Source organism: Sander lucioperca, chromosome 1 (genome assembly GCF_008315115.2).
Source record: "Sander lucioperca isolate FBNREF2018 chromosome 1, SLUC_FBN_1.2, whole genome shotgun sequence".
Taxonomy (NCBI): Eukaryota; Metazoa; Chordata; class Actinopteri; order Perciformes; family Percidae; genus Sander; species Sander lucioperca.
In genome coordinates, this window is record NC_050173.1 from 15947360 (window position 1) to 15960032 (window position 12673).

At 39.5% G+C, this 12673-nt stretch overlaps 1 protein-coding gene across 1 annotated transcript in view; it reads right to left on the reverse strand.

The window, feature by feature from the left end:
* Positions 1–12223, reverse strand: part of olfm3a (olfactomedin 3a) — a 66688-nt gene extending 54465 nt beyond the window's left edge. Inside the window, exon 1 of the mRNA XM_035999464.1 lies at positions 11942–12223. The gene's annotated coding sequence lies outside the window, so the exon portion shown is untranslated. The remainder of the gene's footprint in view (positions 1–11941) is intronic.
* Between the last annotated feature and the right edge of the window lie 450 nt (positions 12224–12673).

Here is a 12673-nt window from a genome sequence, read left to right on the forward strand (position 1 = left end):
GTCGGTTAGGGCTCTGTGTTGCTGGATGTGGCTAATGTTGATTTGTGTAACGTAACTTTACTCTATGTGTAACGTTACATTTTAACGTACCGTTAGCTTGCCGGATTTGTCTTGAGATATTATAAAATGAGATTTAGGAGTAGAGAAGAGTACTTGTCGTTAACTTTAATTTAACTGAAAACTTAACACAGATTGAGTGAAATCAGCCGCAGCAGTCAATGTAGGGGTAATATTAACGACGTGTTCAAAAAAACTGTTATAACGTTAACGTTACTAAATGTAAGACATTTAGTAACGTTAACGTTATAACAGTTTTTTTTGAGGTCAAAAATCAATTATCAACTAAAAAAAAAATCAATCAACTAAAAGGATGTTTGCTGTTCATAAATGCTGTTAAGAGCTAGCTAGCAATCACCAATAACTGACATCTCAGCCGGTCCGTTAACAGTTGCTAGGTAACGTAACTAGCTAGCTAGCTAGTTCACCAACTTTTCTGTATTTATAGTTAAAAAAAGAAGAGAAAAAATACTTTATCTACTCCCACTGACATGTGGAAAGTGATGCCAGCCTCCTGGGTCTCTTCGGTCCTTCTGGTAAAGCAGTTAGGTGCTGCAGAGCTGACAACCATACTTGCTGCAATAGGTGACAATTGTAAACAGTACCCTAGTAAGATGGCGGACAGTTATGCCATTTGTTATGACGTCATGTCATATCTATTGTTCTATATCTATGTGCCCAACGCTAATTATGTGATTCTGACACATCACAAAAGTTCTGTTGAATGGACTGGAGTTGCCACAGTTCTAAAAAGAAAGGGCCTAATTTTAAGAAGTTCAACGTGCCCAGTCGAGTTCACATTTCAACAGTCAACCTGGTAGCTGAAGTACTCCTTAAACTACATTTAGCAGTATTTTTTGTTTGATCTGAGTACAGCACTTTAAAGCTAAATGTAAAAGCTCTTTTTCTTTAACAGTTTTATACTTGAATTAAATGTATTTCAAAGCTTGGCACTTTTGCAGTTTTTAGTTGCAAAAGTTTTTATTTTTGTATGAAGACATATAAAGTAATATCAAACTACATTGGATTTGTAGTTTCTTTTAAATTGTATGTCTACTGCAATCACATGGGAAAAGTAACCACATTTACATACTGTGAATTGTTTTTTTAATCGAGAATCGTTTTTGAATCGAAAATCGATATTGAATCGAATCGTAAGCCTAAAAATCGGAATCAAATCGAATTGTGACATTTTCTGAATCGTACACCCCTAATGGAAACGCACTTATTGTGCATACTCTAATCAAAAGAGTAGAGTAGATAAATGAATTGTACCATAATCATGTAAGGACTTATGCTTATGGACAAATAAAAGAATCCTTCATGCTGAAAAGGGATGCAATTTGAAAACAGTTGAAACGGATGTCAGTACAGTATGAGAGTGTGTAGTCGTGTGTGACTCACATCCACACCAACCTATAAAAATAAAACAATTCATAAACCTAAATGTTTTGTTCAAATGAGTCACATTAATAACATTCCTGATATTATAGCATATAGCTAGAGTCATATTTTACACATATCAAAGGATCAATACTGTACATACCTTAGTGTGATTATAAGTGCATGTGAGTGATTGTTTGCATGCAAATGAGTTTTCTATCTACCATTCATTGTCTGAATGCGGTGTGTGCGGGCCGTCAGAGCTCATTGACATACACCGTGATGCGGGCAAGAATCACTGTCAACCTGCACGGGGACTGCCGTTATTCAGACAGCTATATAGTCATATCCTGCATGCGTGCGTGCGTGCGTGCCTGTTCTCGTGTGCCTTGGTGCATGTGTTAAATGTGGACGTACGCCCTCTGTCCATGTTGCTGAAATACGTGCCAAAATAGATAGGATGAAAGGCATTGCTACAGAGAGAGTTGTATTTGTATTTGGGTGTTAAGAGAGATAACGGACTATTTAGCTGTCAAAATAATAGGCCGTCTGACCTACGGCATGGCAGCTCAGGTGCATGTCACTTTATATTCTTTTTATTTTTATTTGCTTGATAAAGTGAAAATCACTTTCCTTGCCTTCTTGCCCGCAAACTCAGCAATAAAGTCTTTGTAGTCCAGTGTTTGCGAAATAGGTCTCGCTGACATTGTTTCTCCCATCTCCTTCTTCCTCGCTCGCACTCTCGCAGCGCACGCTAACGTAACCATAGTAACGGCTTAACATTATAAATGAATATTTGATTATTTTTATTTCTTTTTTGACAAACAGATTTTCATTTTAGAGCATATGAAGTCAAGAACATGCATAAAAAATATTGAATGTAAAAAACGAAAAAAAAGAATCAGAAAAAAAACTGCATGATTGCAAACCAGGCAGGCGCGAGGCCCCTAGAGGCGCAAGGCCCTGTGCAGTTGCACAGTTGGCACAACCCATGGGACGGTTCTGACGGCCGTCATGGAAACGTGTCAACTCGGCCGTAGAGGAGAGGGTTAGGGTTAGCCGCTGCTCCTGGCGACTGAAGGAGGGTGTTTTTATGAAAAACGACACCAAAAAACCCTCTTTTTTTAAACGTTATTCTATCATAATGACAATGTAGGAATGTGTAGAATTGGAAATAAGGAAAAGTCAGAGCAGCAAAAACAATGACAGAATAATTCAATTTTTTTAATCACAGCGTTCAGTGGCATGGGCCATGGCGGTTCTTGTATTAAAGGCATTGATTCTGAAAACGGGCTGTGTGCATTTCTCTGTGGATTTAGCGTTTTCATACTTTCACAGTACTTATATAGCACCTCAACCCGCTTTTTAATAAAAATAAACACTGAATTCTAAATTTTTACGATATGGGACCTTTAAATTTAAGCCTGTGTTGTTACCAAACCAACCAACATTTAAGTTCCACTCCTCATGAAGTATAAACTAATTAAATCCTGGCTTTATCTTGCCTAACACTGTGAAACAAAAGCTGAGAGAGCAACAAGAGAAGAAATTGGATAGAATTTTGGACCATATCACGCATACACACATTATACACACAGTGGTAATTGCCCAACTACCTAACACCAGCATGTTCAAATAACTAATAATTCACATAATCAATTATGCAGCCAATCACATAGAGACAGACTAGATCTGCTTTAATGTCTATAACAACAAGCCTATAACAATTTTCCGCTGCCTTTTTCCTCACTTTCTTGGTTTGAAGAAACATTTTAGCTTATAAGGTATTTTTTAAATATCATTCTTTGTCTCTCCTTGCACTTGCACACATAACAAATGTTTTCATAATATACCCACACTAGGCCAGTATAACCAGATAAGTATTATTACATTATTCTTCAGAGAATGCAGCTATTCTCCATACGGTTTGTCTTGCTTAATTGTTAATCCAACATTATTTATAAATATGAACATAGAGATATCCCTTCCTCATGTTGCTTTATTCTCTTCTTTACTTATTTTCCTGGGATGTTTTCGAGTAAAGAAATGGCTTTTGAAAAGTCTACCTGTTAAATGTTTTAACAGGTGCTGCCAAGATCTATTGTGCGGTGTCTTTCCTGCCCAGTGAGATTTGCCTCCCTTGTCCTTGGCTGGTAAATACAATCTTCACGCTTGTCCCTTACCTGCTATTTAAGAGCTCACTGGCTCACTTGCTCCCAGGAGATGCACTAGAATTTATTGGCAGGGAGGTCAGAGAGCCTGTTGTGTCCTGTTTGGGATTCATTGCCATGCACTACAATACCTCATGCACAGGATGGGAGAGTGCAGAGCAGGACTTATCTGAACTTATTCAAATGAGTGCATGTCTTTGAAGCATTTCATGGGGTGAGCTTTGTTATAGGTCCCGGTGGATCTGCTGTTGACAGTCTCTCAGGTTTTCTAACGAGTGGGGCCTTGGCATGTGCCTTAGGGCTTGTTCACAATCACTTGCTGTGCTTCTCTGATCACTCCCTATACTTTTTTATCTCCCCTTTTAAATATGGCCTTTAATTCCACTTGAGGATTTTGAAAGGCAAACATAGAAAAAGACCGCATACACTAGGTACCAGTTCAGCGCTATACCACAACAGTGTCATTTTTTCCACTCAATCATTAATGACAGTGCGAGGGTTTTTCCACAAGGATTTTCTGAGAGTGACTGATTCCTGGATTCCACTCTGACTGCAACAATGGATTCACAAAACTCTTCTGGCGGTCACTATCACATGATTATCCTGCAGGGACTGGGATATTAATATTACTACTCGATGATTACTGCAGGAAGAGATGATAGCGGTGATTAACAATCAGAGAACTATTATTGTATGAGTATAATGATAAGTATGCCTGTGTTTTCTTTTCACAGCATATACCCCTACAAGTGTTCTATTCTGCCGATAAATGCCAAAGAAGAACGTCTACCAGCATGGAATAACAGTGAATAGCCCCTCATCTCCATGCACACACACCATGGTGCACACTGACGGCTCGACCACAATCAGCCCCTGGCGTGACCATAACGTTACATTTACGGCAACGACTTTCACAAGTTCACCTGAAACTCCCAAACCGCAATAAAGTCTGTTTCTCTCTGCTGTTGTGCTCTCTGCTAAAATAAGCTAACCGTGATCTTTTCATTTTACAGTCAGAAAGTAAATAAGTGAGTTTCCCAAAATGTCAAACTGTTCTTTTAATGGCTACACTTTTGTCCCTTTAAGAAGCTGAGTGCCCAAAATAAAAGTCACCCACCGAGTAAATTAAATGAGCCAATCAGAACAGAAATTATCCACACAAAAATCACCCAATCTCAATAGATACCAAACTGCCTAAACACATCATGCCTGGAAAGACATTTAGTGTTACACACTCACATTTAATTTGTCAAAATCTTTTTATCCCAAAAGACAAACACATCTTGACATTCTGTGAAGACTGTGAGTCATGCAGCATCATACTTTATAACCCCAGGGCTACACTGCACCTGTGGATATGAGAAATAAAGTTTGTAATGTGCATACTATAATATCCAATGACGACACCAAGGGCCTAAATATAGACAGTGTAGACAGTGTGGTTGCACTGGGGCCCGTGTCAGTAGCAAGTCAGTGGCAAACTTTAAAGGTCCAATATGTAATATATTTATTGTAATAAATCCAAAAATGACCCCAATGCGTCATCAGATATTAAAGAAACATGCTAAGTTGAAATACTATCTTTTCTGACAACAATGCTAATGCCAGTATTTTCTCCTTTTGAAATTTCTGTTCCGTGACGGAATTTCTGTTTGTGTTTTGGCCTGTGTGTTGTTATCAACTGCCCAGTTTGACAGCCAGGCCGGGTTGCCAGATATACCTGTAAACCCAGCGCACTACAGCTGTAACGTTAGTACAGCCATGAAAGCAGCAAAGAAACGAACCGGATCAACGGCGATAGATTCTACCCGACCTAAAAAAAACGGCATGTTTGTAACAGTTGCGTGACCAGAGACATAACAAACCCCGGGTAAATATTGGAGATGTATTTGAAAGATGGAGACAGCTTAGAGCCCAAACAAACACAGAGTTGGCTAATTTCCTCCTGAACAGGTAAGCATTAACTTTAGGCTAATTTATCACAGCTACAGGGGATGGGCATTTTATGTCATTTCAACATTTGTGTAATCACACTGAATCATATAGCTAGAGTACCCGAGTTGGTTACTCGCAAAAACAATTGAGACACAGCCAGTAAAGTGATCCTGACTGGTCCTGGCTAACGCCGCCATGCTAACCCTGCTAACTGCTAACATTACCGGAGGACCAGGCAAGCAGGCCACGGCTGTTTACAGCGTGTAGCCTGTTCAGCGGTCGTAGCTGACAATGATGAGTTATTTTAAGCCAAGAGAGGGGGGCTGTAAATCGGAAAGAGAGGACCGTGAGTTTGCAGTGGGTTTAGCAATTGTTGCCATTCAACGGCAACAAGTGTGTTCAGTCAGGTGGAGAGGACAGCAAGGTAGTGTTATTTTTAGTGGTTCCTACCGTAATTCTAAGCCGATGAAGTGTGTCTATCCGTCGCGTGCAGAGGACGGCGAGGTTGTTGTGTGTTTAGCGGTTCCTATCATAATTCTAAGCCTAGGAAGTGTGTCTGTCCGTCAGTGTTGGGAGTAACGCGTTACAAAAGTAACGCAATTACAGTAATGTATTCCTTTTTGCTGTAACGCAGTAATATAACGCATTACTAATTAAATTTCGGTAATATTATACTCGTTACAATCTCAGTAACGCGAGTTACAACGCATTTTAACGCAGCATTTATTGGTGCATTGGTTTTTTTAAGAATTCACCAACACCGCGACACATTTCTTCACAGGAAAAAAAAAAGCCGTATTATTTTCCTGTCGCTGTATTCGATGGTTGAGATGACTGCAGAGACAAATACATTTGCGAGATGGATATTATTTTCAGGAGTTATTACGCTGCGTTGAAGTGAGCTGTCCTGTTTCTGTTCCCGTGGTCAGAGCCAGAACCAGAGACAGTACGGACAGCATGTATGTCCCAACAGGTGACGGTACGTCAGCAGCTGACAGATATAAACATGTCGGGAATTAATGTTGAGGCTTGCTACACGTAAATATCATTGCATTTTTATCAGCCGTGGAGAGTAACTATGCCTGTAGTGGAATGGCTTCGAATGACGACCAAAAACGCTTGTCTTTTACTGTGACCATTTACTGTTCAATATGTTGCAGTTTTACAAACAAGAAAGTGAACAACTTGAGCCTGACGGACATGTTGCTTCTCAGTAAGCTAGCAAGAGTAGGCTACACAACAGACAACTTCCGTGTAGCCTACTACAAAATAAAAGCACTTCCTGTGACGGTTTGCAGTAAAACTAAATTACTGTTAAATAAGGTTGTGTAGGCTACCTTTTCACAAATCAGCTGTAAATCAAGTACTGTAAATGTTAATAGTGAGTTTTAATCACACTATAATTGAACATTTCCTTTAGAGTGTTTTAACCTAAACAACATGAATTTCTTATTGAAGTGCTATAAACAAACATTTTACAACAATGCCATACTTTTGAGTATTTTCATTTTCTCCTACTTGCCTATTATATGTTTTACTTATCTATTTTGTATAGCTTTAGTTACTTTGCATATTTATATTAATTATACAAAATATGAATAATCTATGATGTATTAAAGTGGATAAAGACGAGACTTTATTGATCCGGTGGTGAAATTCACAAGCTATCTGCCAAATCAAACTTCCCCTGTTATTTTGGTGAAAGTAACTCAAAAGTAAGGCAAAAGTAGTGTAACGCATTACAATTCAGAGACAGTAATATTGTAATATAACTAATTACTCTCAAATGACAGTAACTAGTAATCTATAATGTATTACGTTTTGGAAGTAACTTGCCCAACACTGCTGTCCGTCCGGTGGAGAGTACGGCGAGGTTGTTGTGTTTTTAGCGGTTCTTACCATAATTCTAAGCCGAAAAAGTGTGTCTGTCAGTTGGGTACAGAGCTCCGGGTAAGCACAGGCTTTTATGCTTTTCAATTTAGCCAGCATCTAACGTTAGCTACTCCGCTGTGCTGTGAAGTAATGTCTGGCTATGTGAGACAAGCGTCTAGCAACATTGTTGTGGATGCTGTGGCCTCAGCCTGGCAACCTCCGCGAACTTAAGAGTCCGGGGAGGAGAGGGCGGGGGAGACGACACTCTCCAGCATTTTGAATTTGTACTGCAGTAACTATTTTAAACACTAGCTGTCAGTGTAACATATTGCACCTTTAAAAAAATGCATATTGTACTTAAACTACAAACTATAAAAAAAAATATATATTTAAAAAAATATTCAATTAAATGCAGGGGTGCAAAGTAAGAAAAAAGATTAAAAACACGTATATTTAGAGTTGATTTTAGCATGAGGATGTAGGGGAAAACTCACCCTAGAATTAATGTAATTGCTGCTACAAATGTAAGGGGGACATCAGTTCAGGGAACTTAAAATAAATAAACTCATGGTATCGACACAGAGCACACAAACCAGGGTGACAATTTTGCACCCCTGAATTGACAAATTTTGTATTTTCTTTGGTATTTCTGTCATATACATACAGATATAAAGTTATCCAACTAATTAGAGTTTAATTGTTCTACTTTATGACAGGCAGAAGGCCTATTTTATAGAGTTGTATAAGTTAAATTATTCAGACTTCAGAGTTGTATGTTTTATGTTTTAGAGATGTTGGATGGTCACAACATTGATATACGGTGATATAAAGTTAAACTGAATTTCTCTCTTCCCTTCTCCATGGATAAAGGTTTATTTATTATTTATTCCTCTAAGCAATATTATTAGGAAACAAAAAAAATTAACTTTCACTGTTATGCGGATGACACCCAATTATACCTATCAATCAAGCCAGATGAAACCAGTCAGTTAGCTAAACTTCAAGCATGCATTAAAGATATAACATCCTGGATGATCTACAATTTTCTGATGTTAAACTTAGACACAACCAAGGTTATTGTGCTGGGCCCTAAAGACCTCCAAACCTCATTATCTAAAGATATAGCTACCCTGGATGGCATTGCCCTGGCCTCCAGCACTACTGTCAAAAATCTAGGAGTTATTTTTGATCAGGATATCCTTTAACACCCACTTAAAACAAACCTCGAGAACAGCCTTTTTTCACCTGCGTAACATTGCCAAAATTAGGCACATCCTGTCTCAAAACGATGCTGAAAAACTAGTCCATGCATTTGTTACTTCTAGGCTGGACTCCAGAGCTCCCAGAATGCAGAGTTACTTGTGGTTCCTAGAGTCTCTAAAAGTAGAATGGGAGCCAAAGCCTTTAGCTATCAGGCTCCTCTCCTGTTGAACCAGCTCCCAGTTTGGGTTTGGGGGGCAGACACCGTCACTACATTTAAGAGTAAACTTAAAACTCTCCTCTTTGATAAAGCTTATAGTTAGGGAGTGAGGAGTTGCAGCATTCGCCTAGACCTGCGGGGGAGGGTGTGTAGCCACAGTCATGGCGCGCCCCCTCCCTATCTCTGCTTCTCTTCATAGAAAGCTTATATTTAGGGAGTGAGGAGTTGCAGTGTTCACCTAGACTGGCGGGGGAGGGTGTGTAACCACAGTCACGGCACGCCCCCTCCTATCTCTGCTTCTCAACAGCTCTTAGCTATGCTGTTATAGTTTTAGACTGCCGGGGTACTTCCTTTGACACACTGAGCTCCTCTCTTCTCTCTCTTTTCATCTGTGGGCAAATGCTTGTTACTAACCTAGCTCTGGGGAGCGTGTTCCCCGGAGCCCTTATGTTTTCTCACCCCGCAGTTTTCCCTGGATTAGGGTGGCACCTAAATCATGGTTGCAGCTGTCACTGTGGTCCTGCTAGATGCCCTGCTACACCCTGCTATGCCCTGCAGTGCCCTGCTACGCTTCAGTGCCCTGCTACATCCAGCTACGCCCTGCAATGCCCTGCTACGTCATGCTACGTCATGCTATGTCCTGTTACACCCCGCTACGCCCTGCAGTGCCCTGCTACGCCATGAACTACTACAACAACTACTATTTGTAGTCACAGTGCCATTATCTTTATTGTGACTATAATTGCCACTGTTCATCATACCCCCAACCGGCCAAGAGCCTGGGTCTGTCCGAGGTTTCTCCCTAAAAGGAAGTTTTACTCACCACTCAAGGTTTCTGCCTAAAAGGGAGTTTTTCCTAACCACTGTCTCACTAAATGCTTGCTCTTTGAATTGTTGGGTCTTTGTAAATTATAGAGTGTGGTCTAGACCTACTCTATCTGTAAAGTGTCTTGCGATAACGTGTTATGACTTGATACTATAAATAAAATTGAATTGTATTGATATTTTTTTAATTGAATTGAATTTGTGTTTAGCTGAAGCTTTACTGTGTTTCAGTTAAAGATGTATTTTCTCCATTTAAAACAAAAGCTCAGGTGGCTGATTTACTGAGAGGGTATTGTTTTAGCAAAATTGCATATTAACTTAAACTTAAACAATCCTTAATACCTTTTGTGTTTGACTGGCTCTTATCCACCATTTTGCTACTTATGCTCCCAGAATGTGATGAGAATTTGAAGTTGTCAATATCAGTGTTTTTGACGTCTGCCTCAATTTTCAGTTTTCTCTTGGCTGGAGATTAATTTGCCTGATTGGAGTCTTGCTCATACATGAGTCTGAACCGAGGCCCTTGACAGAGTCTGAACGGCAGAATTTATGTACAGTTCCAGAGATACAAATCCCTGAAAAATGTAATTGTCAATTGTTATGAAAGTAATTTCAGCTCTCTGGCTCCCTACAGTAGTTGATCGGCCCCTTCATCTCCCTTTAGAGAATACAGTAACATCAGCCCGCTGGGGTCGCTAATTAACTCAATCACAATAGCTTAGAGCATGTTACATCCATACACACAGTTTGCTAAGAAAGGATGTGATGGTAACATGGTGGTTGGAGTGGAGTAAGATCACTCCCTGGTGTTTCCCAGCCAGTCAGTGTATTGAGCAGATTTCCCCAGTTGCTTTCTGAGGACTGCGTGGAGCTGAGAGCCGGGATCGTGCTTTAAAATGATTGCCACTCAATACCTATCTGTTTGACTGAGCACTCCGCCTGCATGTTTAATGCCCTGCTTTGGGTTGGTGAGTCTTATAGGAATAGTAAAAATGAAGTGTACACATGGCGATAACCCATCTGTCATGTAGAGATGCTGTACATGTTCTGCAGTAAATGTAAAGAGAGATCAAGTATATGTGGTTGATCTTAAATTTGGTACGGGGAGAGCCATATTGTACATCAGTGCATGTGTGAGGGGATTATATTATGTTTTTGTTTTTTTGAGGATGGGGGAAAGGGGTGGGGTGTTGGGGGTGTTTTAGGCAACATTAGGGGTCTATTGAGGAGTTAAAAGTCCCTTATGTTGGAGAAAGACATTGTTTTGTATCAAAAACCCACATTTTTCAAGGCATTTTATCTCTGGTCAGCAGCATTACAATTCAGCATTGGTCCTGATTGCCACCAGAGAATTTAGTTTGAATTAAAGCTGGAAAGCCTCCGCTCAGCTGGTTTACATTTGAACCAGAGGAGCCACTACAGACGGCTGATCAGAGCCCACTGTTGTGACTGTTCAGACTCTTTGTCTTCAAAATGTATGTAATTAAAGCCCTTTTAACTAGATTGCATTTATTTATGGAACGTCATAAAGAACATTATTCTTGTTTTACTTGGAAACAAAATTATGATAAGATTAATACTAAACATTTAATTAATTTTGCAATATACTTTCCTGGTGTGACTCAATAAGCCAATAACGCCCCAACATAAAAGCGCTCCAGGCTCTGTGTATTTGCTGCTGACATTTAGGTTTTTTTCAGCCCCTCTTTATCACTAATTGCAAATAACCCAAATTATCTCTTGAAAAGGTGACATTAGAATACTGAAATGCTAATAACATTAAAAAAAAAAAATACAGTCTGAGTCATTCTGTAGTTGATAGGATATGCTAGGAAGGTGATTTTTCAGCAATCAGATATTGATCTCAACACTGCCTACATAATAAGCCACAGTTGCAACCATTTTAGGTACAATTCCTGAAAAAGCCCTAAAAGCAAGAAAAACCTCTTGCTGCAGATTGTGAATGTTGTCATTTACTACCAAAAGCACCCACATGTGCTCAAAAGGGCCCACAGCTGAAAACCTTATAAAATATCTTTATGTCAGGATCTTAGGTACAGTATATGCATGTGGGCCAGTCGGTCCAGTCCATCACTTGCGTCCAGACCATAGACTGTTCAAAATTAGCACCATTCACCAGCCAAATGCTGGTAAAATATGCAAATGGATGGTAGATTTGCTTGACTCACCAGCCAAACCTTTTTTTTTTTTTTAACCCTGCATACCAACCCCTAAAACTGCCACTTAGCTAAGTAAGAGAGTATGATAATGTACTCACTGAGTCAAACAGGTTGCCTGGTTCATGATGGCAAGATGGCTAAAGGTTGAGGGTGGAGCATGGCTGTCATCAAGATGTCTTGTACAGTAAACAAGTGACAAGTCTGTAAATTAAGCTAAAGCTGCATTTTGCACATAGTATGCAACTTGTGTTATAGTGAAATGTAAATAAATTAGAAAGCTATAGTATTGTGTTTGCAAGTGCCTTAGCATGTTAATACATAACTAACATTAGCTTACTAACAGCTAACTTGTCCTCTCTGGTAGACAAAGGGTGCTAAAATAACCGTTTGACATGCTTAAATGAATCTCGTGTTTTTAGCTAGCTACAGGCAGAGTTATTTTTGCCACCGGTGGGGGCGGGACTTAAATGCGCTCTCTATGGTAGGATGGAAGTGGGCCATAGAAGGATGTGATTGGCCAAAGTTCGAAGTCAAAGTCAAAGAACAACGATGTTAATAGTGCATTTGTAATAGTGTGTTTTGTGTATATTCCAGCTAACTTTATTTTCTTAAGTGGTACTGTCTCAAAAGGGGAAACAGGATGTTCCATTTGTCGACAATGACAGGGGGGGAGTATGGATTTTACTACCTTCTTATAATGTCATTTAAAATGCAGTGATTGTGTTAGATTAGCCTTGTCACTGTTGTTGAATTGTTTTCAGCCCAAAAGAAAGCAGTAATGTTTCATGTACATTTATTTTCGTTTAGATATGTTGATAATTGTGATCAGC